Raw genomic sequence first — 26,180 nt, 5'->3', positions numbered from 1 at the left:
AGTCTAAGAAAGAAAAGGTAGCATTTGTCGAATACGACGCAACATACCCAATATGTGAGGCTGATTATGCTTCATCGACCGAATTAGTAATCGACGTGGCTGAACTAAAGCCAGGATCTGCCTATGAGTGTCGATCATTGCTTCCTGCGCAAGGAAAAAATCCTGTTGAACACAACCCAAAATTCCCTTCGAAAACTTATACTTTTGACGTGTCAAAATGTGAGGAAATTTTTGACTTGTTGGTCAAAGATGGTCAAATGGTGGTACCTCCTGGTACTAAAATACCACCGTTAGAACAGAGACAGAAAAGAGGGTTTTGTAAGTATCATAACTATCTTGGTCATAATACCTCTAATTGTTACCTTTTCAGGGATTTGGTTCAGAAAGCGATTCAAGAAGGCAGGCTGAAATTTGTTGGCCGCAGAATGAAGATCGACCCTGATCCTCTTCACCAGGAGGAAGCCCTATTCGTGGAGCCAGTCGAGATCAACATGGTCGAGATCACCGAATACGATGAGGCCAACATGTTGGAGCAAACGGGTGAAAGCCCAGATGTCGATATAGCTGAAGTTTACCCAAGGGCTGATGAAGACTTGGTGGATTTTCTGTATCGCTGCAAGAACAAGGGTTCACAAGTGTGCCTGTGCACTAGGTGTGGTGCTGTCACCGACAAAATAGCGGCGGAGAATTTCCATAAACTGCAATTGGGTAAAAGCAAAAGAAATGGGCCGACCAGGGGTTATCAGAATGAAAGAGGCTCAAAAAAGGCTATGGGAAATACCCAAGTAAGACCTAAGAGCTTTGTACCGTCGGCAAGTGCCCCTAGAGGTACTTGGATCAAGCCTCAGGAAAAACAAGACACCCGATAAGGTGTTGTTGCTGCTGCTAGAGGAGGTCTAACAATTAACTACAGGCATGAGTTTAAGTCTGAAAAAATGACTCATGTCTCTGAAAATTATTTGGGGAAGAACCCCATGTCGAGAACTCAATGGAGACGATTTCAGAGGCGTAAACAGGCAAAAAGAGAGGCTGCAAGAGGCATGGCCAGTGAGGCGAATGTTGGGAAGAAAATTGTTGTGAAGGTCGACACAGCAGCGAAGGAACGGATCAGAGAGTATGTCCATCGACCAACTGAGAAATGTTCTGATGAAGTGACTGATGACTTCAATTCAGAGTCTGAAGCAAGTCTGGATATCCTGGTCAACGTGGTGTCAATCCTACCACAAGAATACAAATGTGTGACTGAAGTGGAGGAGTCGGTAGACGATGCTGACGCTGAAGAAATGGCTCTGCACCAGCCAAGATGCTATTTTGTGCTGAATGATGGCTCTGCTGAAAACCAAGAGGCAGTGCTCGAAAGACCAACAATGACCATGAAGAATCATTTGAAACCACTGCTTATAAGGGCAAAAGTGGAAGGCGTAACTGTCAACAAAGTCTTGGTCGATTGTGGTGCCACGGTCAACATCATACCGCACCATATTCTGAGGAAGATTGGCAACTATGATACCAACATCAGATCTAACAATGTGGTTTTGTCTGACTACAGAGGAAAGACGAAAAACACCATGGGAGTGATTATGGTGAATATCACGGTGGGTTCAATAACCAGACCGACATTATTTATGGTGATAGACGTTAAGCCAAGTTACAACTTGCTATTTGGCAGAGAGTGGCTACATGGTGTCAGAGTCGTACCACCTTCAGCGCACCAAAGGTTGGTGATTTGGAGAGAAGATGGAGTGGTCGAAAATATTGAAGCAGACCAAGGGTACTTCATGGCCGACGTAAATAATGTCGGCAAGAAGGAATTCGAGAGGAAGATGGCCAATATTTCTCCTTGCTTTCCAGCTGAGGATGTATATGCTAATCTGAGTGAAGCTTTCGTCTCTCTAACTCTGCACGAGACTCATGGCTTCATTTGGGATGTGGAATGCCTGGATGATCCACCCTATACAGGTATCCGGCCGACAGGCTGGGGAGACGTCACTGATGATGACTGAGCTAGAAGCTCTAAGAAAGATTTCGGCATACGTTGCCGAGAACAAAATAAAGTCGGCTCTAGAGGCTGAAGAAAACATGGCTGTCGAAGCCTATGCGTTAAATAAAGAGGGTCATATGGCTATTGAGCCAGAACCCCCAGACAAGCCAACTTTGGCTAAAAGGAACATCGACATGCAGCGTTTGGATTGTATTTATGACAATGAACCTTTAGGGTTTGAAAAAGACCCAAAGGCACCAGAGAAAATCCGACCAAAAGACCCCTTGGAAGAAGTCGACCTTGGCGAGAATGGAAAGAAAAGGCCAACATACATAAGCGCCAACATCGACAAAGAACTAAAGTCTGAGGTAATATCCATACTTAAAGAATTTAGGGACTGATTTGCTTGGGATTATAACAAAATGTCTGGTTTAAGTAGGGATTTGGTTGAGTTAAAGCTGCCAATAAAAGCTGGAAGAAAGCCAGTAAAGCAGACGCCCAGGCGTTTCGCCCCAGAGATCATGGCAAAGATAAAAGCAGAAGTAGAAAGACTCATGAAAAGAAAGTTTATTCAAACTGCAAGGTATGTCGAATGGTTCGCCAATATTGTGCCAGTCATCAAGAAAAATGGGTCTTTAAGAGTATGTATTGATTTTAGAGATCTAAATGCTACCACCCCAAAAGATGAGTATGACATGTGTCATACGGTGAACTGACTTTGTGTGTTTTTGCTTTGGAAAGCAAATGTCGCGGATAGCAAGAGTCGCCACCGACTTTTCTTTTATCCAATAAGGAAAGGCGGAAAAGAACAGGAAAAACCTTGATTAGATTTTGGGTTCGGGAGGTACATTATACAAAGGGAAGGTGTTAGCACCCTTTGTATCCATGGTTATCCATGGGCTCTTAATTGCTTAATCACTTATGTTTTTCTTGTCTGAAAAAGTGTGTGAGAGCTGTTTAGAAAATGTTTTGAAAATAAGAGTTTAACATTGTAATGATTCTTGTACGAATGTATACAAAGTATTTACCTCGTTTAATTTTGAAAGTTGTTTAGAAAAATATAACTTGGTAATGATTCTAGTATGAATGTATACCAAGTGGTGATTTTCTAATAGATGTTTTGCAAAGTGTGAGGTGTGAAAAGTGTTGTAAGTTGTGAGTCAGCATTTAAGAGTTGTACCTAACCAAGGTTTTTATAGGTATTTCCTATCCTTAGGAGGGTAAGACTCTCCTTACTATTGAGAAATAAGTAGTCTTATCCTTTGGATGTAAAGGGACATCGTAGGGTCATCGATTGGTCATTGGAGGCCACATTTGTAAGGATACCTTAGCATTCGAAGGGACAATCATCATTAACTCGTAGGCTACAACGAAGGGTCATTGAGGGACAAAATCATATATTCGCAGGCGACATCCGAGGGACTATGATTTATCTTGTAGGGACATGATGATTTAACCGAAGGGTCTTTGCTAAGTGTATCCCCACATTCGCGGGACATGACCGTAATACCGTAAGGCAACAAAGAGAGGGCCAAGATCATATATTCAAAGGCAACAATTTATAATCAGTTAGGTAATTAGGATGAATCTCCACAAGGGTATCCCACAAATAAAGTGGAATACCTAGCAAGCTACCTTCTCCGGGAGTATGTGAGCCCTCACAAAATTCAGCAAACAGGTCAGAATACCAAATGGGGTGCGGTCAATAGTTGCACCGAACAAAGGAATCGCAGCAGTAATAATGTCGGGCAAATAATACACAGCTATGATAGAACATGTCAGATAAGCACATAACAGAACCAAAAAAAACAGTGACTGTCACGTTCGCTACTGCCTCGCCTAGCGAAGGCTTGGCGAACGCTCTCTACATGTTCGCTTAGCGATGTGCTAGCGAACGGCTACGAGTTTTGAGTCTAATAACAGTACGATTTCAGCAAGCTCCAAACCCTATGGCATCCCTTACAGAAATTATATGGTTAAACATTCAAGATATCCATGCATACTTAAATCCACATGCAAACCTAAGATATATTTATAAATTCAATCATTATGTCACATGTAAATTGGAAGCATAAAGCGGTAGTGGTAGTGCAAACCTGTTTGCAAGTGAATTGCAATGTTGAATTGGCAGATCACTCTTAGGGTTGGTGTCGGATTGAGTTGGGCGGAGGTAACCTTTGTGCAGATGAGTTTTCTTCAGGGTTTCCTTTAGGGTTGTTCTGAATTCTCTTGGTTAGCCTCCAAGGTTTTTCCGGTTGCCTCTGTTAGGGTTTGCTTGTTCCCTCTCCGTCTGTCTTTTTCTGAATGAGGTCTTGGTATTTATAATAGTTTTTGTGACCTAATGGGCTCAGAATGAAGCCTAAAATTTCTGGTATTCGCAAGCTTCGCTAGGCGAGTGGTGCAGCGAAGAGTTCGCTAGGCGAAGGATTTTGCTCGCCTAGCGAGCAAGCTAGTTTAAGTCATTTTCTGGATTTGGCCACCTGTGTGCTGGGTCTTTGTTCCTTTAAGATCAATGTCTTGAAAAATGAGTTGGAGTGCCTTGAAAAATGTCTTGCAAGATTAACGGGCAAATTTTGGGGTATGACAGCTGCCCCTGTTCAATATTCTTAGACCGAGAGAGTTAGAATGGTATGTACGCCATTCGTGGTCTGGAGGTGGAAGATTATTGAACACTTAGAATGCCCCAAAAATTTGCACTTGTTAGTTAAAAGTTAGTCTTGATGGAGATGGGCTTAAAGATGCCATCCAGGAAGTTTGAGGATGGGGGCTTCAGAGTGCGTCGTACATTAGACCATATCTGAAGACATGGGTGTCATACTGGGTCTTACGCTAGACCGTATAATGAGTCATCCATTAGATGATATTAGGGTGATCTGAACCTGATGAGATAAGGATCCGGATGGGTCATACACTGCTGGGGATAAAGGATCAGAATGGATCATACGCTAGATCATATCTGAATTTCAGAATGAACCGTCCGTTAGGCTGCATCTTGAGAGGTAAAGATCAGAACAGATCGTACGCTAGATCGTATCTGAGTAGCAGACTGAGTCATCCATTAGGCAGGTGACTTCACTGGGGATGGAAGATCAGACCGGATCATACGCTAGATCGTATCTGAGTAGCAGAATGAGCCGTCCATTAGGCTGTATCTGAGATATAAGGGTCAGAATGGATCGTACGCTAGATCGTATCTGAGTAGAAGAATGAGCCGTCCATTAGGCTGTATCTGAGATATAAGGGTCAGAATGGATCGTACGCTAGATCGTATCTGAGTAGCAGAATGAGCCGTCCATTAGGCTGTATCTGAGATATAAGGGTCATAATGGATCGTACGCTAGATCGTATCTGAGTAGCAGAATGAGCCGTCCGTTTGGCTGTATCTGATGATAAAAGGTAGTCGTACACTAGGCTACAATTCAGAATATACCGTACGTTAGGTAGTATTTGAGGAATAAAGATCAGAATGGATCGTACGCTAGATCGTATCTGAGCAGAATGAGCCATCCGTTAGGCTGTATCTGATGATAAAAGGGGTAGTCATACACTAGACTACCCTTCAGAATGTACCGTACGCTAGGCAGTATCTGAGGGGATGAACATCCAAATGGATCGTACGCTAGACCGTATCGAAACAGTTGAAGGAATCCTACGTTAGGCTGAATCAGAATGAACCGTACGTTAGGCTATATCTGATAATATTTGTATATGATGTATTTGCAATAAATCTCTAGGATGGGCTTAAAGATGCCATCATTAGGAGGATGTCAGAATGCTCATCAGAATGAACATCCATATGGATTATATCTGTAAGATGCATCTGAATCTAAAATGTAACCGATGAGGGCGTCCGTCTGAATGAACCTTTATTTTGACTATATCGGGAGCATAATTAACCTGAAAAAGTTAGCCTCATGCCATGTCATGATGCATGAGATGTTTTATGCTTGTGAAAATAAATGTGAACATTGCATGCATGTATATGATGCGAAATGATGCATGAATGAATTATGCGTCTGAAAATTTTGCCGGGGGAAAATAAATCCCGAGATTCCGGTTGGAGACATTTGTATTGATGAATCTTTCTTAGCTAGGGGTATTTGATTTCTGTCTGATGGTAGAAATATTCACCAGAAGCCTGACTGGGGGATAAAAGAGATGACCAGTCTGTCTAGTAATGCCAATTTCTTCTGGGAAATAACTGGTTTTGCTGGGGAATAGGATTAGCAACTGGATTCATCGGAAAGCATGGTTAGACTTTATCCTCGACCCTAAAGTCTTTTAGTAATTGCTATTTCTATTTTATGCATGTATTTTCGGTAAACATCAATCATATTCAAACGCGTATATTAATTCGAATTAAATCAATGGACGTTTATGCAAACAAAACAGAGTAAGTAAAACAAAGGCATTTTTTTGGAAATAAAATTATATTGATTTTGAAAGGTGGCCTATAAATAGGCAATTTGAGTACAAGGAGACAGAAATCCTAGTAAGAGGAAATTGTCAAGAAAACAAAGAAAAGCTATGAAGAAAAAGTCCTATTGATTTTAATTCCACTATTGTCGTTATGTCTTCAAGCCTCTCATCTCCTGCTGTCGGATAAAAGTGATTGGCTTGTTCAGTCCCTTTGACTTGGGTGAAGCTGACCTAGAACGGGACATAGTCGTACGCTTTAATCCCTAATTTTTGCCTGGACCGCCTTTTCAGGTTTTCAGTCCACCAGGATACCCTTTCTTGCCCAAGCCGCCTTTTCAGGTTTTCGACTTGCCGGGTGTACATTTTTATATGTTTATCCCTAGTTTTTTCCCGAACCCTTTTCGGTTCGCCGGGATGCCCTTACTTTTGCCTAGGTACGTCGACCTAGCGGGTCTCTTTTATGCGTAGTATTTTTTAACTATGTCTGCGTTCACGGGCTGTGGGAAGTCTTCGCCATCCATTGTAGCAAGCATCATGGCTCCACCAGAGAATACCTTCTTAACTACAAATGGCCCTTCGTATGTGGGAGTCCATTTGCCTCTAGAATCACCCTGTGGTAGAATGATACGCTTTATTACCAAGTCGCCAATTTGATATACCTGTCTCTTGACTTTCTTATTAAACGCCTGGGTCATGCGCTTCTGATATATCTGTCCATGACAAACAGCCGCGAGTCTCTTTTCATCAATCAAATTTATCTGATCGAGTCGAGTCTGAATCCATTCATTTTCCTCTAAGCCTGCATCTTTCATAATTCTTAGAGAGGGAATCTGAACTTACACTGGTAAAATGGCTTCCATTCCGTAGACTAAAGAGAAAGGCGTTGCCCCTGTCGAAGTGCGCACTGAAGTGCAATAACCATGAAGAGCAAAGGGTAACATCTCATGCCAGTCTTTGTATGTTAATTTCATCTTTTGTATGATCTTCTTAATATTCTTATTGGCAGCTTCTACGGCGCCATTCATCTTTGGCCGGTACGGAGAAGAGTTATGGTGTTTTATTTTGAACTGCGTGCAGAGTTCAGTAATCACCTTGTTGTTCAAATTAGTACCATTATCAGTGATAATTCTTTCAGGGATGCCATACCGACAAATAAGACTATTCTTGATGAACCGTGCCACCACATTCCTGGTGACAGAAGCAAATGAGGCTGCCTCTACCCACTTCGTAAAATAATCAATAGCAACAAGAATGAAACGATGTCCATTAGAAGCAGTAGGTTTAATCTCTCCAATCATATCAATTCCCCACATTGCAAAGGGCCAAGGTGCTGTCAACACGTTCAATGGAGTAGGAGATACATGTACTTTGTCCGCATAGATCTGGAACTTGTGACAAGTTCTGGAGTGATGGTGGCAATCAGCTTCCATGGTAGACCAATAATACCCTGCTCTTAGAATTTTCTTGGCCATCGTATGTCCACTAGAATGAGTCCCAATAGTACCGTCGTGTATGTCTTCCATAATCTTTTCTGCTTCCCTTTTATCCACACAGCGAAGCAAAGTCGAATCATGATTACGTTTGTATAATACTCCATTACTCAAAAAGAATTTAGCGGAGAACTTCCTCAGAAACTTTCTGTCATTGATGGATGCCCCTTCAGGGTATTCTTAAGTTTCTAGATATCTTTTTACTTCGTGGAACCAAGGTTTCTCTTCCACTTCATCAGTATTCAGTTCATAACAATATGCTGGTTCATCTAATCGTTCAATGGTAACCATGGGAGCTTCATTGTCCCATCTGACTCTGAACATAGATGACATGGTAGCCAATGCGTCTGCCAACTGATTCTCTTCTCGCGGAATATGTTTGAATGTAATCTCTTCAAAGTATGGGATTAATGTCAACACCCGCTCTCGATAAGGGATGAAATTCGGATGTTTAGTGTCCCATTCTCCTTTGATCTGACTGATTACTAAGGCTGAGTCTCCGTACACACTCAAAAACTTGATTTTCAGGTCTATAGCAGCCTTGAGTCCCAAAATACATGCTTCATACTCAGCCATATTGTTGGTACAGTCAAAACATAGTCTAGCAGTGAAAGGCGTATGGCAACCCCTGGGAGAAATAATTACAACACCAACACCATTGCCCAATGCATTAGAAGATTCGTCAAAAACCATAGTCCATCGGGATCCCAGTTCGGGTCCTTCATCTGGTCCAGGTTCTTTATAATTAGTAACAAGCATGACATCCTCATCTGGGAACTCAAAATTCATAGATTGGTAATCATCAACTGCTTGATGAGCTAAATGATCAGCTAACACGCTTCCTTTGATTGCTTTCTGAGTAGTATATTGGATATCATACTCTGTTAAAATCATCTGCCACCTTGCTATTCTTCCGGAGAGGGCAGGTTTCTCAAATATATATTTGATAGGATCCATCTTAGAAATCAATAAAGTGGTATGATTCAACATATACTGTCTTAGTCGGCGAGCAGCCCAAGCCAAAGCATAACAAGTTTTCTCAAGCAGTGAGTATCTTGTTTCACAGTCGGTAAACTTTTTGCTAAGGTAGTATATGGCGTGCTCTTTTCGACCAGACTCGTCATGTTGCCCCAACACACACCCCATTGAACTTTCTAACACGGTCAAATACATGATTAGAGGTCTTCCTTCAACTGGGGGCATCAAAATCGGAGGTTCTTGGAGATACTTCTTGATTTTGTCAAAAGCTTCTTGACATTCATCATTCCATATCATCTCTTGATTCTTTTCAGTAATTTGAAGATGGGTTTGCAGGTAGCAGTCAAATGGGAGATAAATCGGGCAATGTAATTCAAACGTCCCAAGAAACCTCTGACTTCTTTATCTGTACGAGGAACTGGCATTTCTTGAATAGCTCTCACCTTAGCCGGGTCAACCTCAATTCCTTTACTACTGACAACAAAGCCCAAGAGTTTACCGGATCTTACTCCAAAGGTGCATTTGTTCGGGTTCAATCTCAACTTGTATTTCTTCAACCTCTCAAACAATTTGTATAAATGATCGAGATGTTCTTCTTCAGTATGAGATCTGGCTATCATGTCATCCACATATACCTCTATTTCATGATGGATCACATCATGGAACAAAACCACCATAGCACGCTGGTACGTTGCCCCTGCATTCTTTAAACCGAATGGCATTACTTTATAACAGAAAGTGCCCCATTGCGTCACAAACGTAGTTTTCTCCATGTCCTCAGGTGCCATCTTAATCTGGTTATAACCCGAGAATCCATCCATGAATGAGAATACCTTGTGTTGAGCGGTGTTATCTACCAGAACATCAATGTGCGGAAGTGGAAAGTCATCCTTGAGACTCGCTTTATTCAAATCTCTGTAATCTACACACATTCGCACCTTACCATCCTTCTTTGGCACTGGTACCACATTAGCAACCCATTGAGGATAAGAAGTAACAGCCAGAAAACCTGCATCGAATTGTTTCATAACCTTGGCTTTGATTTTCTCAGACATTTCAGGACGCATGCGACGAACCTTTTGCTTAACAGGACGACAATCTTCCTTCATTGGCAAACGATGCACTACTATATCAGTATCCAGTCCTGGCATGTCTTCATAAGACCAAGCAAAAATCTCTATATAGTCATGTAACATCTGAATCAATCTTTCTTTGACACTGTTTCCCAAGCCTGCTCCTATCTTGACTTCTTTCTTGTCTACTTCAGTACCCAGATTTACAGTTTCAATTGATTCCTCATGCGGCTGTATAGTCTTTTCCTCTTGCAGTAACAGTCTGGCAAGCTCTCCAGGTACTTCACAATCTTCCTCACTTCCATCCTTGGCTTGGTAGATCGGATTTTCAAAGTCATAATGAACAGTAGCAGAATTATTATCAACAGGATCCAGAGTGGATATGGATCTGCATTTTGTTACGTGAGTGTGTGTAAGAAAGCATAGCTTATTTGAAAGATGACAGGAAAGATAAAGAGCGCAATATTTGAATGCGAAAAAGTCCATTGATTTATTGAATGTGGATATGCTTATGAAAATGACAAAACCCTTAACAAATTAGCTATTTGTGCCCCGGGCATAGACACAATGCTTTAAGGAGTTCAATTGTAAAAAATTAAAAATTTGCAACACTAAAATAGGCAATAACAATTACTCCTGACTAAAGGAAATCAGGATAGTGTCTTCAGCCTTCCAATTATTGAGTCCGTCACCAATTGTTGGGAAAATCCAGCTATCCCAGTTGCAATCGCTATCAACATCTTCTACAGCATTAATCTGACTTTTGACCACCTTTTCAGAGCTAAATCCCAGGCCAAATCTATCAGACTTATACGGCACATCGATCAGTTGACCCCAGCCAGTACGACCACCATCTTCGACCATGGCTTGAGCGTCTTTCAGAGAAGTCATGGAAGGAGGAGCACGAATAACCTTGGGCACACGGGAAGTTGGCTTAAGGACAGGACTAGTCAGAGGAACTACTTCAAATGACTGAGAAGGAGTCTCAAAGAATTCACCATCCATCTCGACGTATCTGAAGGTATGCACACTACTGACAATATACTCTTCTTCCCCACACACAGTGACGATCTTACCCTCTATTGGATACCTCAGCTTTTGATGGAGAGACGAAGCTACAGCACTTGCCCCATGAATCCAAGGGCATCCCAGCAAGCAGGAATAGGCAGGACGAATGTTCATTACGTGAAAGATAGTGTTGAAAACCTGAGGTCCTATCTTGATAGGGAGAACCACTTCACCATGGACAACACTCTTCGCACCATCGTAAGCACGCACCACAACGTCACTAGGCTTCAGTTCAATGCTTTTACAGTCAAGCTTATCGAGTACAGCTTTCGGTAGCACATTCAAAGAAGAGCCATTATCGATCAACACATGAGCTAAGGTGATCCCCTTACACTCAATGGAGATGTGCAGAGCTTTGTTATGATTCTTTCTTGCTGGTGTCAGGTCAACATCGGAAAAGCCTAGGCCATTGTCAACAGTCAGGTTAGCAACATAGTTTTCGAACTGATCGACAGATGTCTCCTGAGGTACATGAGCGGTATTCAGGAAATTTATCAATGCATTGGCATGAGATTCAGAAGATAACAGCAAGGATAACATCGAAATTTTAGACGGAGTATGCCCCAACTGTTCTACCACATCAAAATCACTCTTGCGGATGATTTTCAGCATTTCTTCCATTTCCCGTTTGGCAACATCTTCGATAGTAACTTCGACCGGTGTCCTTGACTGAGAAGGATTGGTTACTGGTTCCTTTCCTCGAGTTTCAGGGGCGGGAGGTGAGATTTCTGGAGAGAAAATCCTTCCACTTCGAGTAATTTTACTAGTCCCAACAATGTCATTAGGATTAGCAGAATTATCAACTTGCTTTATGTCGTGGATGTAAACATCACCTCCATAATTCCATGGAATGGCTTTGTTTGAGGAATACGGATTTGGGCCAGGTGCAGTAATAATTAGGGGAGCTACCTTGGGCTCAGCAGTAATCTTCACAGGCACTCTAGTAGCGGTAATCTTCACCGGAACTTTGGACCTAGCAATCACAGATATTTCTTCAATAGGGTTTTCCACCTTAGGAATCTTTTCGAAGAGAATTGTGCGATCATCCATCAGCCGTTGAATACCACTCCTCAACTTCAAGCAATCATTGGGTCGGGGTATACAGAGATCGCAATTTTCAGCACAACCTAGAAATAAACCAGCTTGCAACAACTTCTTCTTGATGGTCAAGAGAGGAGATGCTAAGTCAGCTACATTAGAAATGTGAGAATTGTCATCCACAACATTAACAGTCTTGTCATGGTTAGGCATAGGAGCAGTGATGACATTAGGAGTCTCCGGAGGATCAAATTCAATTTCTCCAGCGTGGATCATATCCTGAATCTTATTCTTCAACAACCAACAATCGTTTGTATCATGCCCGGGACTATCGGAGTGATATGCACACCTGGCATTGGGATTATAACGAGGAGAAGTAGTGTTGGGATTTGCAGGAGGATCTCTGAGGGTAATTAAATTTGCTTTTAGCATACCCTGCAGTGCTTGTGCTAAAGTCATATTGATCTTCGTAAACTGTCTTCTCGGCCTGTCTTGTCTGTGTTGGAAGTTATGGGATGACGGTGCTGCAATCGTAACTGCTCCGACAGCATGGTCACGATTTTTCTTGTTATGACCCCTTTGACCGTACACAACATTTGATTCATTCTTCCCCTGATAGGACTTTTTGGTGCTTGCAGAGGTAGTCACCTGTATCTTTCCATTTCGAATGCCACTTTCAACACGTTCACCCGTTAATATAAGTTCAGTGAAACCTGATGAGGAACTTCCCAATAGATGGCTGTAGAATGGGCCAGTCAGTGTACCCATGAACATGTCCACTAATTCTCGATCAGTCATAGGGGGTTTGACTCTGCCAGCCAAATCTCTCCATTTTTGAGCATATTCTTTGAAGCTTTCTTTAGATCCCATAGTCATATTCTGCAACTGTAGCCGAGTAGGCGCCAATTCAGAATTATACTGGTAGTGTTTGTAGAAAGTTGTCGCTAAATCAGTCCAGGTGCGGATGTTAGAGCTCTCGAGCTGATAATACCACTCTAACTGTGTGCCAGACAGACTCTCTTGGAAGAAATGGATCCATAGCTTCCTATCAGTGGTATACGGCTGAATCTTTCTCACATAAGCTCTCAGATGCATCTGAGGACCAGACGCACCATCATACTTACTGAAATCAGGGACCTTGAATTTGCGGGGAATGACCACATCAGAGACCAGACCTAAGCTTTCAAAATCCAGACCGGGCGTCTTTTGACCCTCCATAGCTAGCATGCGTTCTTCCAGCAACTTATACTTATCATCTTTTGGAGAGTACTGTTCATTTTCATAATCTTCATCGTCGTCCTCAGGGTTGAAGGGATCAACATTCTCCTCTTCCGAATCATTTTCTGTCTCCTCTTCTTGATCCTTCGGAATTCTAATCTTGACTCCTGCGGCCTGTCCTTTAAGCCTTCTTCCCGGGTTAATGTAACTCACAACTTTCTTGTCTTTCTTCTTCTCGAGCAAGAGAGCCTTCAGTTCATCCTGCCCCTTGGATAAGTTCAAGATCATCTCCTGGAATTGAGCATTCTGAGCCTGGAGATCTTTGACAGTTTGTTCGAGAGCCATCTGTTTTGTTTAGAAGGAAGACCGTGAGAACAATGATCCTTTAGAATACCTGTTATGCAATGTTATGTTATGTTATGCAATGTATGAAATGTTTTCAAGGACTGTTGGATTTTAACTTTGCGTAAACCACCAAAAGAGGAAAACTTTTATTAATAATTTCTTTAATCAATGTTCATTACAAAAAAGAAAATAATAAAAATACAACGAAAGCTCAAGTCTCCCAGGGTCGACTTCTTTTGGGGCGGAGATATGCATTGAGTCTTCTTTCCTCATTAAGTTGGCTGGTGAGCTCTAATACTTTCTTCCTTTCTGCACCGAACTGAGTTTCAAAAGTATCCCTTTCCTCTCTCAACTGGATCCAGGATTTCTTCAATTCTTCAATATTGGTAGGCATATCTGGATAAGGAATGATCTGAGGGGCACCTCCTTCAACTTTCGGTTCGACAATCAGAGGTCCGATTGCAAGATATGGCATGGTAAGCTCACGAGCTCTGGCGCATATCCATCTGAGATAAGGTTCCATAGGAATAAAGTTTTTCTGTCCTAAAGTACTTCTTTTCACCATGCCCCAAGCTCGTACAAACCTTTGACGGAGACCTTGAGAGTCGTTGTCATAGTCAAACACAGTGCCTTGAATAAGTATTTCATGTGGACTGTCTCTTCTAGCATAACCGAACTGTCGTAGGGCTAAAGCTGGGCTATAAGTAATACCTCCTCTTATCCTCAGGAGTGGTACGTTAGAGAATTATCCACAACGGTTAATGATGATAACATTTTCTTTGGGTTGAGGACACCAATGGATGTCTGAATGGGAGAGCGACATTATCCGTTGAGACCATTTCAAATTTTTCTCATTCTTCAAGACTGATTGAGGAAGGTGCGAAATAAACCACCTAGATAATAAAGGTACGCAGCACATGAGAGTCCCTTGCCTTTTCATAGTACGAGTATGAAGGGAGTGCAAAATATCTCCAAGCAAGGTGGGCACAGGGTTATGAGTGAGAAATATCCTAATAGCATTCATGTCTATGAATTGATCCAGATTAGGAAATAGCACCAAACCATAGATTAGCAGGGCTAGAACATCTTCGAAAGCATGGACATTCATAACTTTTAGGAATTCTCGGGCCTTATTTATCAGAAATTTGGCAAGTAAACCCTTAACTCCACTTCTTATTACCCAATTAGTTTCAATGTCGGACTTTGTCATGTGTAAAGCTGCGGCAACTTCTTCAGACTTCAGAATCTTTTCTAAACCACTGAAAGGTGTTTGATCAAGGATAGGTATCCCAAGCAGCCTGGAGAATTCTTCTAATGTGGGTACCAACAGATAATCTGGGAAGGTGAAGCAATGATATTTAGGATCGAAGAACTGGAATAGAACCCTCATCATATCTTCTTTGAAACCGGTGGTAACTAAATTGAGGAGAGAGCCATGTTTCTTGATGAACTGAGCATGATCGGGAAGCTCTGACACTAAATTCTTGAGTTGAGGAGAGATTGTTACAAGATTGATCCGGATGGTCTTCCTGGAAGCCATAGCCTGTTTAACAGAGCAAAGTTAAATCCCTAAGTCCTTGAAATGGTTAGTACAATGCCATGATGTCATGATGTTATGATGTTATGATGTTATGTAAGTAACAAACACAAACAAGTCACACCGCAATCATTCCTAGGTTTTAAGGCTTGCATGAGTTCCATAGGTAAGTACCCTCCCCACTGAAGTTTGGTTGGTTTCACCTGTCCTAGAATTGTAACCGGGTTCTAGCAGGATCTCAAATCATCGACCTTTCCTTAAGTCCACTTCAGTGCAACACCAAGCGGTTGACCAAAATTTCCCTAAAGTCCAATCTCAAAGAGTGTAGTATCGAGTATCAACCAACCCCAGTCGGAACCAAAGTCAGTTATCTCACTACTTTCTAATGGCTAGGATGAGTCAATTAGGGTTCTAAAGGTCTGGTTAATGCTTTGATGACACCACGCAGACGCCAAATTTTTCCTCGAGTAAACATGAGGAACATCAGGACATCTAAAGTGTCACATTAACCGTAGCCATCATTTTAACCATTCCAGTATACGCCGGATAGTCGCGATGATCTCTCGCTACTTACCTAAGGTACACTAGATCCGGGTGTAGGATCTTTCACTCAAGCAGAAAATACCCAAGCAATCCCTTAAAAGTAAATCAGACAATTCAAATAAGTCCCCAGCAGAGTCGCCAGTTCTGTCATACGGTGAACTGACTTTGTGTGTTTTTGCTTTGGAAAGCAAATGTCGCGGATAGCAAGAGTCGCCACCGATTTTTCTTTTATCCGATAAGGAAAGGCGGAAAAGAACAGGAAAAACCTTGATTAGATTTTGGGTTCGGGAGGTACATTATACAAAGGGAAGGTGTTAGCACCCTTTGTATCCATGGTTATCCATGGGCTCTTAATTGCTTAATCACTTATATTTTTCTTGTCTGAAAAAGTGTGTGAGAGCTGTTTAGAAAATGTTTTGAAAAAAAGAGTTTAACTTTGTAATGATTCTTGTACGAATGTATACAAAGTATTTACCTCGTTTAATTTTGAAAGCTGTTTAGAAAAATATAACTTGGTAATGATTCTAGTATGAATGTATACCAAGTGGTGATTTTCTAATAGATGTTTTGCAAAGTGTGAGGTGTGAAAAGTATTGTAAGTTGTGAGTCAGCATTTAAGAGTTGTACCTAACCAAGGTTTTTATAGGTATTTCCTATCCTTAGGAGGGTAAGACTGTCCTTACTATTGAGAAATAAGTAGTCTTATCCTTTGGATGTAAAGGGACATCGTAGGGTCATCGATTGGTCATTGGAGGCCACATTTGTAAGGATACCTTAGCATTCGAAGGGACAATCATCATTAACTCGTAGGCTACAACGAAGGGTCATCGAGGGACAAAATCATATATTCGTAGGCGACATCCGAGGGACTATGATTTATCTTGTAGGGACATGATGATTTAACCGAAGGGTCTTTGCTAAGTGTATCCCCACATTCGCGGGACATGACCGTAATACCGTAAGGCAACAAAGAGAGGGCCAAGATCATATATTCAAAGGCAACAATTTATAATTAGTTAGGTAATTAGGATGAATCTCCACAAGGGTATCCCACAAATAAAGTGGAATACCTAGCAAGCTACCTTCTTCGGGAGTATGTGAGCCCTCACAAAATTCAGCAAACAGGTCAGAATACCAAATGGGGTGCGGTCAATAGTTGCACCGAACAAAGGAATCGCAGCAGTAATAATGTCGGGCAAATAATACACAGCTATGATAGAACATGTCAGATAAGCATATAACAGAACCAAAAAAAACAGCGACTGTCACGTTCGCTACTGCCTCTCCTAGCGAAGGCTTGGCGAACGCTCGCTACATGTTCGCTTAGCGATGTGCTAGCGAACGGCTACGGGTTTTGAGTCTAATAACAGTACGATTTCAGCAAGCTCCAAACCCTATGGCATCCCTTACAGAAATTACATGGTTAAACATTCAAGATATCCATGCATACTTAAATCCACATGCAAACCTAAGATATATTTATAAATTCAATCATTATGTCACATGTAAATTGGAAGCATAAAGCGGTAATGGTAGTGCAAACCTGTTTGCAAGTGAATTGCAATGTTGAATTGGCAGATCACTCTTAGGGTTGGTGTCGGATTGAGTTGGGCGGAGGTAACCTTTGTGCAGATGAGTTTCCTTCAGGGTTTCCTTTAGGGTTGTTCTGAATTCTCTTGGTTAGCCTCTAGGGTTTTTCCGGTTGCCTCTGTTAGGGTTTGCTTGTTCCCTCTCCGTCTGTCTTTTTCTGAATCAGGTCTTAGTATTTATAATAGTTTTTGTGACCTAATGGGCTCAGAATGAAGCCCAAAATTTCTGGTATTCGCAAGCTTCGCTAGGCGAGTGGTGCAGCGAAGAGTTCGCTAGGCGAAGGATTTTGCTCGCCTAGCGACCAAGCCAGTTTAAGTCATTTTCTGGATTTGGTCACCTGTGTGCTGGGTCTTTGTTCCTTTAAGATCAATGTCTTGAAAAATGAGTTGGAGTGCCTTGAAAAATGTCTTGCAAGATTAACGGACAAATTTTGGGGCATGACAACATGCCCGTGGCGGAAATGTTAGTCGATTCGGCCGCTGGTTTTGAATATTTAAGTATGTTAGATGGTTATGCTGGATATAACCAAATTTTTAATACAGAAGAAGACGTGCCGAAGACGGCGTTTCGATGCCCAGGAGCCTTGGGGACATATGAGTGGGTTGTCATGCCATTTGGCTTGAAAAATGCCGGAGCAACATACCAGAGGGTAATCAACTCAATGTTCCATGATTTTATTGAAGATTTCATGCAAGTATACATTGATGATATTGTGATAAAATCAAATGGTCGACATGCTCACATCGAACATCTTCGAAAGGCCTTTCTAAGGATGAGGAAATATGGATTAAAAATGAATCCATTCAAGTGTGCTTTTTGTGTGCAAGTAGGCGACTTCCTTGGCTTTGTGGTGCATAAAAAGGGTATTGAAGTAAACCAAAGCAAAACAAAAGCCATTATGGACGTCAAGCCTCTATCGACCAAAAAGGAGCTACAATCTTTTATGGGAAAAATAAATTTCCTTAGAAGATTTATATCAAATTTAAGTGGCAAAACAAAAGCTTTCTCCCCACTACTTCGACTGAAGAACGAGGATTTCAAGTGGCAGGATGAGCACCAAGAGGCTGTTGACAAAATCAAAGAGTATTTGACTAGGCCTCCAGTACTGGCCCCTCATGTTAGGCATAGGCCAATGAGACTGTATATTGCAGCCTCAGAATCGACTATAGGAAGTATGTTAGTCCAAGAGGATGAAAAATGTGCCGAGAGACCTGCGTATTACCTTAGTCGAATGCTTAATGACCCTGAAACTAGGTATAGTGATATAGAAAAACTATGTCTATGCCTGTATTTCTCTTGTATGAAACTAAAGCAATATAACAAGCCTGTTGATGTGTACGTATCTTCCCACTTTGATATTATTAAACACATGTTATCTAAACCAATTTTGCATAATCGAATTGGGAAATGGGCTTTAGCATTAACAGAATACTCCCTAACGTACGTACCCTTGAAAGCAATGAAAGGGCAAGTAGTAGCGAATTTCCTTGTCGACCACTCAATGGTCGAAATGGTGCAAAATTATGTAGACTTAGCGCCATGGAGGTTATACTTCGACGGTTCAAGACATAAGCACGGATCTAGGATAGGAGGAGTCATAATTTCTCCAGATGGAATTCCAGCAGAGTTCAAATATAGAATTGAAGGGGTATGCACTAATAATGAAGCAGAATACGAGTCACTGATCACAGGACTTGAACTACTGCTAGAATTGGGGGCAAGGAATGTCGAAATTATGGGAGACTCAGAGTTAGTGATTAAGCAAGCATCAAAAGAGTACATGTGTGTTAAAGAAAATTTAATCATGTATTTTATGGTCACCATCAGATTACTCAAGAGGTTTGAACAAGTCAACCTCCAACACATACCACGAAAAGAGAACCAAAGAGAAAATGATTTGGCACAGGAGGCTTCAGGATACAAAGCGTCGAATGACCAGGATGAAGAGGTCCAAGTAAGAGAGAAAGTACGAGCGACATTGTTGTCACCGTCAGATTTGTCAATTGTGAAGTTGGGAGTTGTAGATAAAAATCATTTTGAAATTCTAACTGTCGACAACAGGGGGGAAAGTGATTGGCGTAAATTGCTAGTCGATTACTTACGCAATCCCGTAGGGTCGACAGATCGAAAGATAAAATATAGGGCCCTTAGCTACGTCTTGGTAAATGATGAATTATTCAAAAAGACGGTCGAAGGAGTGTTACTAAAATGCCTAGGAGAAAGCGAGGCATACGTGGTTGTGTCAAGCGTACATAGTGGGGCGTGTGGGGCGCATCAAGCAGGTTTGAAGATGAAATGGCTTTTGATGCGCTCAGGAGTTTATTGGCCTTCAATGTTGAAAGATTGCATTGAATTTGCTAAAAGCTGTCAAGAATGCCAATTACATGGGGGCATACAACACGTGCCTGCAAGCGAGTTGCATACAATTGTGAAGCCCTGGCCATTTCGATAATGGGCTATGGATGTTATAGGAGAAATAAAACCAGCCTCGTCGAAACAAAGATATGTTTTAGTCGGTATCGACTATTTCACAAAATGGGTCGAAGTCGTAGCATTAACAAATGTAGACCAAGGGGTTGTGATAGATTTTGTCCAAAGTTATATCATCTGCAGATTTGGCATCCCGGAAACAATTACAACCGACCAGGGGTCAGTTTTCACTGGTCGAAAAGTGCAAGATTTTGCAAAAGAAATGGGAATCAAATTACTGACTTCTACCCATTATTACGCACAGGCGAATGGCCAAGTCGAAGCTGCTAATAAGGTGATCATCAGCCTAATAAAGAAACACATAGGAAATAAGCCAAGAAATTGGCATAAGACGTTAGACCGAGCTTTGTGGGCATGTCGAACGTCACCAAAAGAAGCAACTGGAACAACTCCATTTCGACTGGTGTATGGGCATGACGCAGTGTTGCCAGTAGAGATTCAGGTTCAGGCGGTCAGAACCCAAAGGCAGTATGAAATACCTTCTGAAGATTACTGGAGTATGATGACAGACGAACTGGTCGACATAGATGAAGAAAGAATGTTAGCTTTGGATTCCCTATAAAGGCAGAAAGAAAAAGTCGCCAGAGCCTACAATAAAAAGGTGAAAGGTAAAGTGTTTGTTGTCAACCATTTGGTTTGGAGAGTGATCCTGCCTATGGACAGAAATGATAGAGTCTTGGGTAAATGGTCCCCTAATTGGGAAGGACCGTTTAAGGTTTTGCAGGCCTTTTCTAACAACGCCTACGAGGTCGAGGAGTTGGCACCAGATAGGCGAATCCTAAGAGTGAATGGAAAGTACTCGAAAAAATATAGGCCTCTCCTTCAAGAGGTCAAGATTTTGACAAACTAAATAACTGTCGAAAGAACTATGTTGGAGAAAACTATGTTGGAAACCAACTACAAAAGGCACAGAAAATAAATACACAGTGCTAAAAGTAAGAAGGATAACATTAAAGTGGCAAGAAGCCATTGTTTAAATATTACAAAAATTCATACAAACAATAAAAACGGTCAAAGTTGGCCGAACTTAGATTGGAAAGATTTAAGCTCAAAATTGTAATGCAAGGACGTAGGCTCCAAGGTGTCGGCGTGGGTTTTGAGCTTCTCAAGCTTCCCTTGACAGTCATAAGCTCTTCAGTGACCGCTAAGCCATCACCGGTGGTTTGCTCCACAGTGGCCTGGGCAGGTTTTAGAACTTCGTCGATAAAGCGTGACTCCTCCTTGGTAATTGATTCCAACTTACTATCTAGAGTGGCAATTTGACGCCGAAGGGCATCAATTTGTTGACGTATCTCAGTGGCCCTTGTTTGTTTGGAGATCAATTCTTTCTTCCGCTCCTTCATAGCCTCCAACATGTTGGTGACTTCCGCATCGGCGTGCATCACCAACTCCCATTTTTCCTTCACAGAGGCCTCAGTAGCAGCAATCTGGCATTCAGTGTCCCTGACGCTGTCAAGATGGTGCAGCATGGGAACCAAAAGTTGTTCTAAAGTGGCCATTGCATGTTTGGCATAATCTGAGAGCTGGAGATCTTTAAGTTGGGCAAGCACGCACAGGATCTCTGGACCGACAGCGAGTTCATGCATGAGCACGAAAGGAAGGTCAGGATTCAAGGCGTGAATGCGGAGTTTATCCATTAGAGCCTTAGTCTTCGTCACCTCAAGGCCCATTTTGCCAGAATGAAGCTGCTCAGAGTCGGAAGAGGAATCACGCGATTTCACCAGATTGCGGAGCCTGGAAATTTCTTCTAAAGTAGAAGGCTTTATCGCCAGCCTCGGGAAAGACAAAGGGGAAGTAGCCGACGGAGGAGTAGTCTGAGAAGAGGGAGAAGCAGTCGACAGAGGAGTAGTCTGAGAGGGTTGTTGCTTATTGGTATCGACACCTACTGGTCCCCGTGGATCGTGCAAAGGCAAGGAAGTTGAAGAAAGACTAGAGTCAGAACTAGTCGAACTGGAATTCGTATGCGTTGTAGGACTAGTGACTGAGTCAGAGTCACTATCACTAATCTGGATAGGGAATTCAATGAACTTACCAGCGGTGTCGACAGACTGTAGTGGACGATCTAGAGAAGAAATCGGTGACGAGGGAGTGTAGTCGGCAACAGGTTGAGTCGGCTCAGCAGAGGCATCAGCCCACGGTAAGAAAAAATGTGTAAGATAAGTACAATAATCCAAGGGAGTAAACAGGAAAAACATGTAATTACTTGTGTCGACGCAGGGGAGACTGCATCCTGATTTTCTTTCCCCAAGGCAGCAACAGGGGAGGTGCCAGTCGACTGTGAAGCTCCTACAGCTGGATCGGGGACCTTGTTGAGGATGGAAGTATCGACCACAAGGGTGTCGACGTCTTCAGCAGGAACCTCTGGAGTGGGCATTGTATGGTGCCTCTTCTTCTTGGTTTCGCCACTCCTGGAGAGAGAGTCATGCTTCTTCCTCTTGTGGCCATGGTGGCTTTTGGATTTATGCTGGGAAGTGTGCTGGAGACACGAAGAGAGGTTATAAGCAGATATTCTAGCCAGAAGATCAGACAAGCCGACAAGAAATACCTCTGAGCCTGTGGGGGCAGAGCGTTTGTGTTTTTTGGATTTTTTGGAGTGAGAGGAGACAATGGGGTCTGTCGAACGTGGTTGACCCTGCACATAAGTGAGATATTAGAGACCACGTAGTATTTCCCTTAAAAAGTCACAAGAGTAAATGGAAGTGTGTCAGATAGGTGCATATAGAAGAACTGGGCTTCCTCAAGACTTGAGCACTAGGGCGCTCATCATTATCAGAGGATTTCTCAGGAGTAGCCTTCAAGAAGGGAAAGGATGGCTAAGAATAAAAACAAAAAGCCAAAGGAAATAGCAACTCAGCCAGAGTCGAACCTGAGCCTCCTGTGTCGAAGGAGTAGGTTGGTTAGCAAGTGCAGGACCTACAGGATCTAGAGGGATCGCTGCAAATAAACAAAAGAAACGCAAGTGAGCAACGAAAGCCAACTGAAAGGAAGTGTTAAAATTTCCAGAGAAGTGTTACCATGTTGTGTGGATTCAAACACACTAACATATTGAGGCTCAATATGAAGTGGCCCTGAGTAGTCAGGCAGATAATGCTTCGTCGGGACCACTCTGTCGGCTTTTTTCTTATAGGCGTTTTGTACGTATGAAACGGGACAATAAAACCACACCGGAACCAAATGACCAAAGGGCTAGATGGCAGAGGAGGGAACTTGAGGTTTCCAAAGTGAAGAGCGTAAAGATACTTGTCTTTCACGTAACCGGGGATTTTAAGTTTTGGAAGCCTGTTGGTTACTTTCGCCTTTAGTTCGACCGTAGCCTCCCAGATGGTCCCACGAAGATTATCTGGTCGATACACAACTTGGAAATAATTCTGGAAAGCACGAATTTGTTTGACATGAAGAGCCTTACACTTGGTCGACTTCACCTGCAAATAAACAAAAGCTTCAGTTAATTCAGATAGTTTGGCCTCAGGAGCGCCAACATAAATGGTAAAATACGGCTGCCACCAATCATGGAATTCTTTGGTATAGTAGTAGGCTGGTCGAAAAGGAAGAGAGGGGAGACGTGGTCGGTTTTTCCAAATGGTTTCAAGTACCTCTTCGATCTCGCTCCAAGGTTGACCGTAGAGGATATTGGCGAGCAATTCTTGAGAGGAGAACAGGGACTTGGGAATGAATTGGAAAAGGCCAAATTGTCTGGCCACAAGGTTAGGCTGATAAGCCACTAAGCCAGGATTGCTGATAGAGGTTTCAGCCGACAGGAATCGAGGGACCAGAAGACGCCTCCAAATGAGGAAGGTTTCATCTCTATGTTCCCCATCAGTCAGAGGTAAAGGTCTGGTGAGCCATGTAGGACCCTCAGTTCGACGGTTGAAAGGGGCCATAGAAGGTAGAAAATTGACACGGGTCAACATGATGTTGAACAAAAGTCGACACACTTGAAGGTCGGGGAAGTTTTTGCCGATAGGCGTCAGAGGGATCAACCGTTTCCAAATAAGGTGTCGTTCTTCTGGGGGACACGCAACCCTCCTCATCCCATAGGGGGCTATATCCTTAGAGAAAGCGACATTGAGCCACAGTTGCAAAAACCAGAAAGGACCATGGACCAACACATTTTTCTTTCTGGAGTTCTCAGGGTCGAAGAGTCTAATTTGGCAGACAACCTCAAACAGAGACTCATAGAGAGAAGCTAAAATCAGTTGGCCCAAGGCAATGTCACGCTCTTGGTGCAGTTGGGTTGCCATGAGAGCAAAGTGCTTGGCTACCTGCATAGATCTGGAACAGAAGACAAAGCGGGATAGCCAGAGGGTCAAGAAAGCCACATGTTCCTCGTCGATCACAGGGCCTGCAGAGGTGGCATGATGATTAATAAAATTGTTGTATGTTGGCTCGCGAGAGTCACCAACGTCGAACCTCAAGGAAATTGGCGCTACATTTTCGCAGTCGAAGACTTCGTCAGTCGATTTCAAGCCAGTGATGGCAGCAATGTCCAGAAGTGTCGGCGTGATCATGCCGCACTTGGTATGGAAGGAGTTGGTAGAACTCTCCCAAAATTGAAGGGCAGCTAATAACATGCCACAAGATTGGGGAGGGCCATAGCGGGCAATCTGTAGAAGGGTGTAGATGCATGTCCTTTTCCAATGGTCGATTTTTTCTGATTCCAATCGATCCATCCAAGCGCAAAATTTAGGACAGTTTTTGGGAGGAGCAGTCCTGAAGTTCCTGTCGACGTAGCGAAGGGAAAAAGGTTGTTGAGCAGAAATCACAGGTTCAGAGATGTGACTGGAGGGGAAAAGGAAAGAAGGGTGTCGGTTTTCTGGGAGAGGACCTAAGAACGCTAAGGGCTCATCAGCCAAAGAAAGAGGAATTAATACCTGAGAATGCCAGATTTTTGCCTTCTCTTCTGCAAACGGAGGCTCAGGAACATACTCCCTACCATCAATGTTGATAGGATGCGTGATTTTAGCAGCAGAGGGTTTGTTGGAGCTTGCCATGGAGAAGATGGAAGATTTTCGTTTTAGAGAAGAAGAGTTTTCACAGAGCGCAGGAGACAAGTGTATGCTGAAGCAAAAGGGCGAAAAAAAAGGAAGAAGACGAAAGAGTGAGGGTTTTATAGGGGTTAAACCCTGAGCGAAGGAGAGTTAGCGTTTGATCTTCCATTTTCGACACGTATGCCCACGTTCCCACGTTTGCAAACACGTGGAGGAGAGAAGGTAGGCGTGATAGCAAACACGTTTCAGTCATAAAGACGTGAAGTGATGGGGATGCGATTTTGTGCGTCTCGAGGGAAAAAGGAAACTTCCGCCATGATTATATGACGTCATCAGCGTGGGGTAAACAGAGGTCCCACTAAGTAGAAGTGGAAGTAGTAAAGGGTAAGTCGACATTTCAGAGATGCCATCATCTCACCAACTTCGACAGTCGAAAATGGCATCTCTGGGGGGGCATTTTGTTACCACGAAAAATCTCTAAGGTATGCTGAAAGCATAATTAATGACAGAGTCCTGTGAATTTAGGGGTTATACCCCATCAAAGGATGAAGAGGTGTTGGAGGCAAGCAAGAGTGGGAAAAACACAAGTCAAGGGATGAAGCCGACAGGAGAAGCTAGCCTGGTCGACAGGCCATTCCGTCGACTGAGGTGAAGTTTGAGACTTAAAGAATTATAGCCAAATGCGTAGAAGACAACATCGCCCTAACGTCTGGGCGGGAGAAATTTGAAATTTAAAAATAAGCAGCAGTTACAAGAAGAATAAGAGCGCCAGAATCTAGAGCAGTTAGCAAGACATGGGTGCAACGGTTGTGCAGATCGTGTGACATAACATCTGCTAGTTTCTAGGAGTTTTAGCTTATGAGTAGTTCCTTTAGTTTAGTATAAGTAGAACGTCCCACGAGGGGATCGTGGTGTTCACTTTGTACTGAAAATCACTTGTAAGAAAACTTCCCATTCCCAGCGCAAGGAAGCAAGAGTTTTTGAGAGTTCTATGTACGTGAATCACCACATTTATTTCAATGCAACTTCCTTACTTTTCAATTGTTCCCGTTGAACATTTTATCTTAATTTCATTTACTTTTGAGTTATCATTTTACGTTGTCGTTTACGCTGTCGACACTGATTCTATTACGATAATAGAGTTTACCAAAAGCGTGTTCGTCGTGTACATCTTTTGAATGCTATAGCGTTGTCGGTCACGAGTCACCTATAGGCTGTAGCATCGTCTAAACCGTTCGCGTGGAAAATCCTACGCTTGTTCCACACTTTGTTAGGAGTCATTCCTCACAAAGTTATTTCTTCGAGTTGGACAAGCCTCAGTTTCACTAGCATATATCCTAGGATCAACTGGTCGATCCTGCAAGTAACCATTTGTTTTAAGGCCTAGGGAGGACCAGTGGTTGTTTACCAAATTCCACAATA

This window comes from Lathyrus oleraceus, chromosome 2 (assembly GCF_024323335.1).
Source record: "Lathyrus oleraceus cultivar Zhongwan6 chromosome 2, CAAS_Psat_ZW6_1.0, whole genome shotgun sequence".
NCBI classification, from domain to species: domain Eukaryota; kingdom Viridiplantae; phylum Streptophyta; class Magnoliopsida; order Fabales; family Fabaceae; genus Lathyrus; species Lathyrus oleraceus.
The sequence above is the reverse complement of the archived record's forward strand: the minus strand, read 5'-3'. Positions refer to the sequence as shown.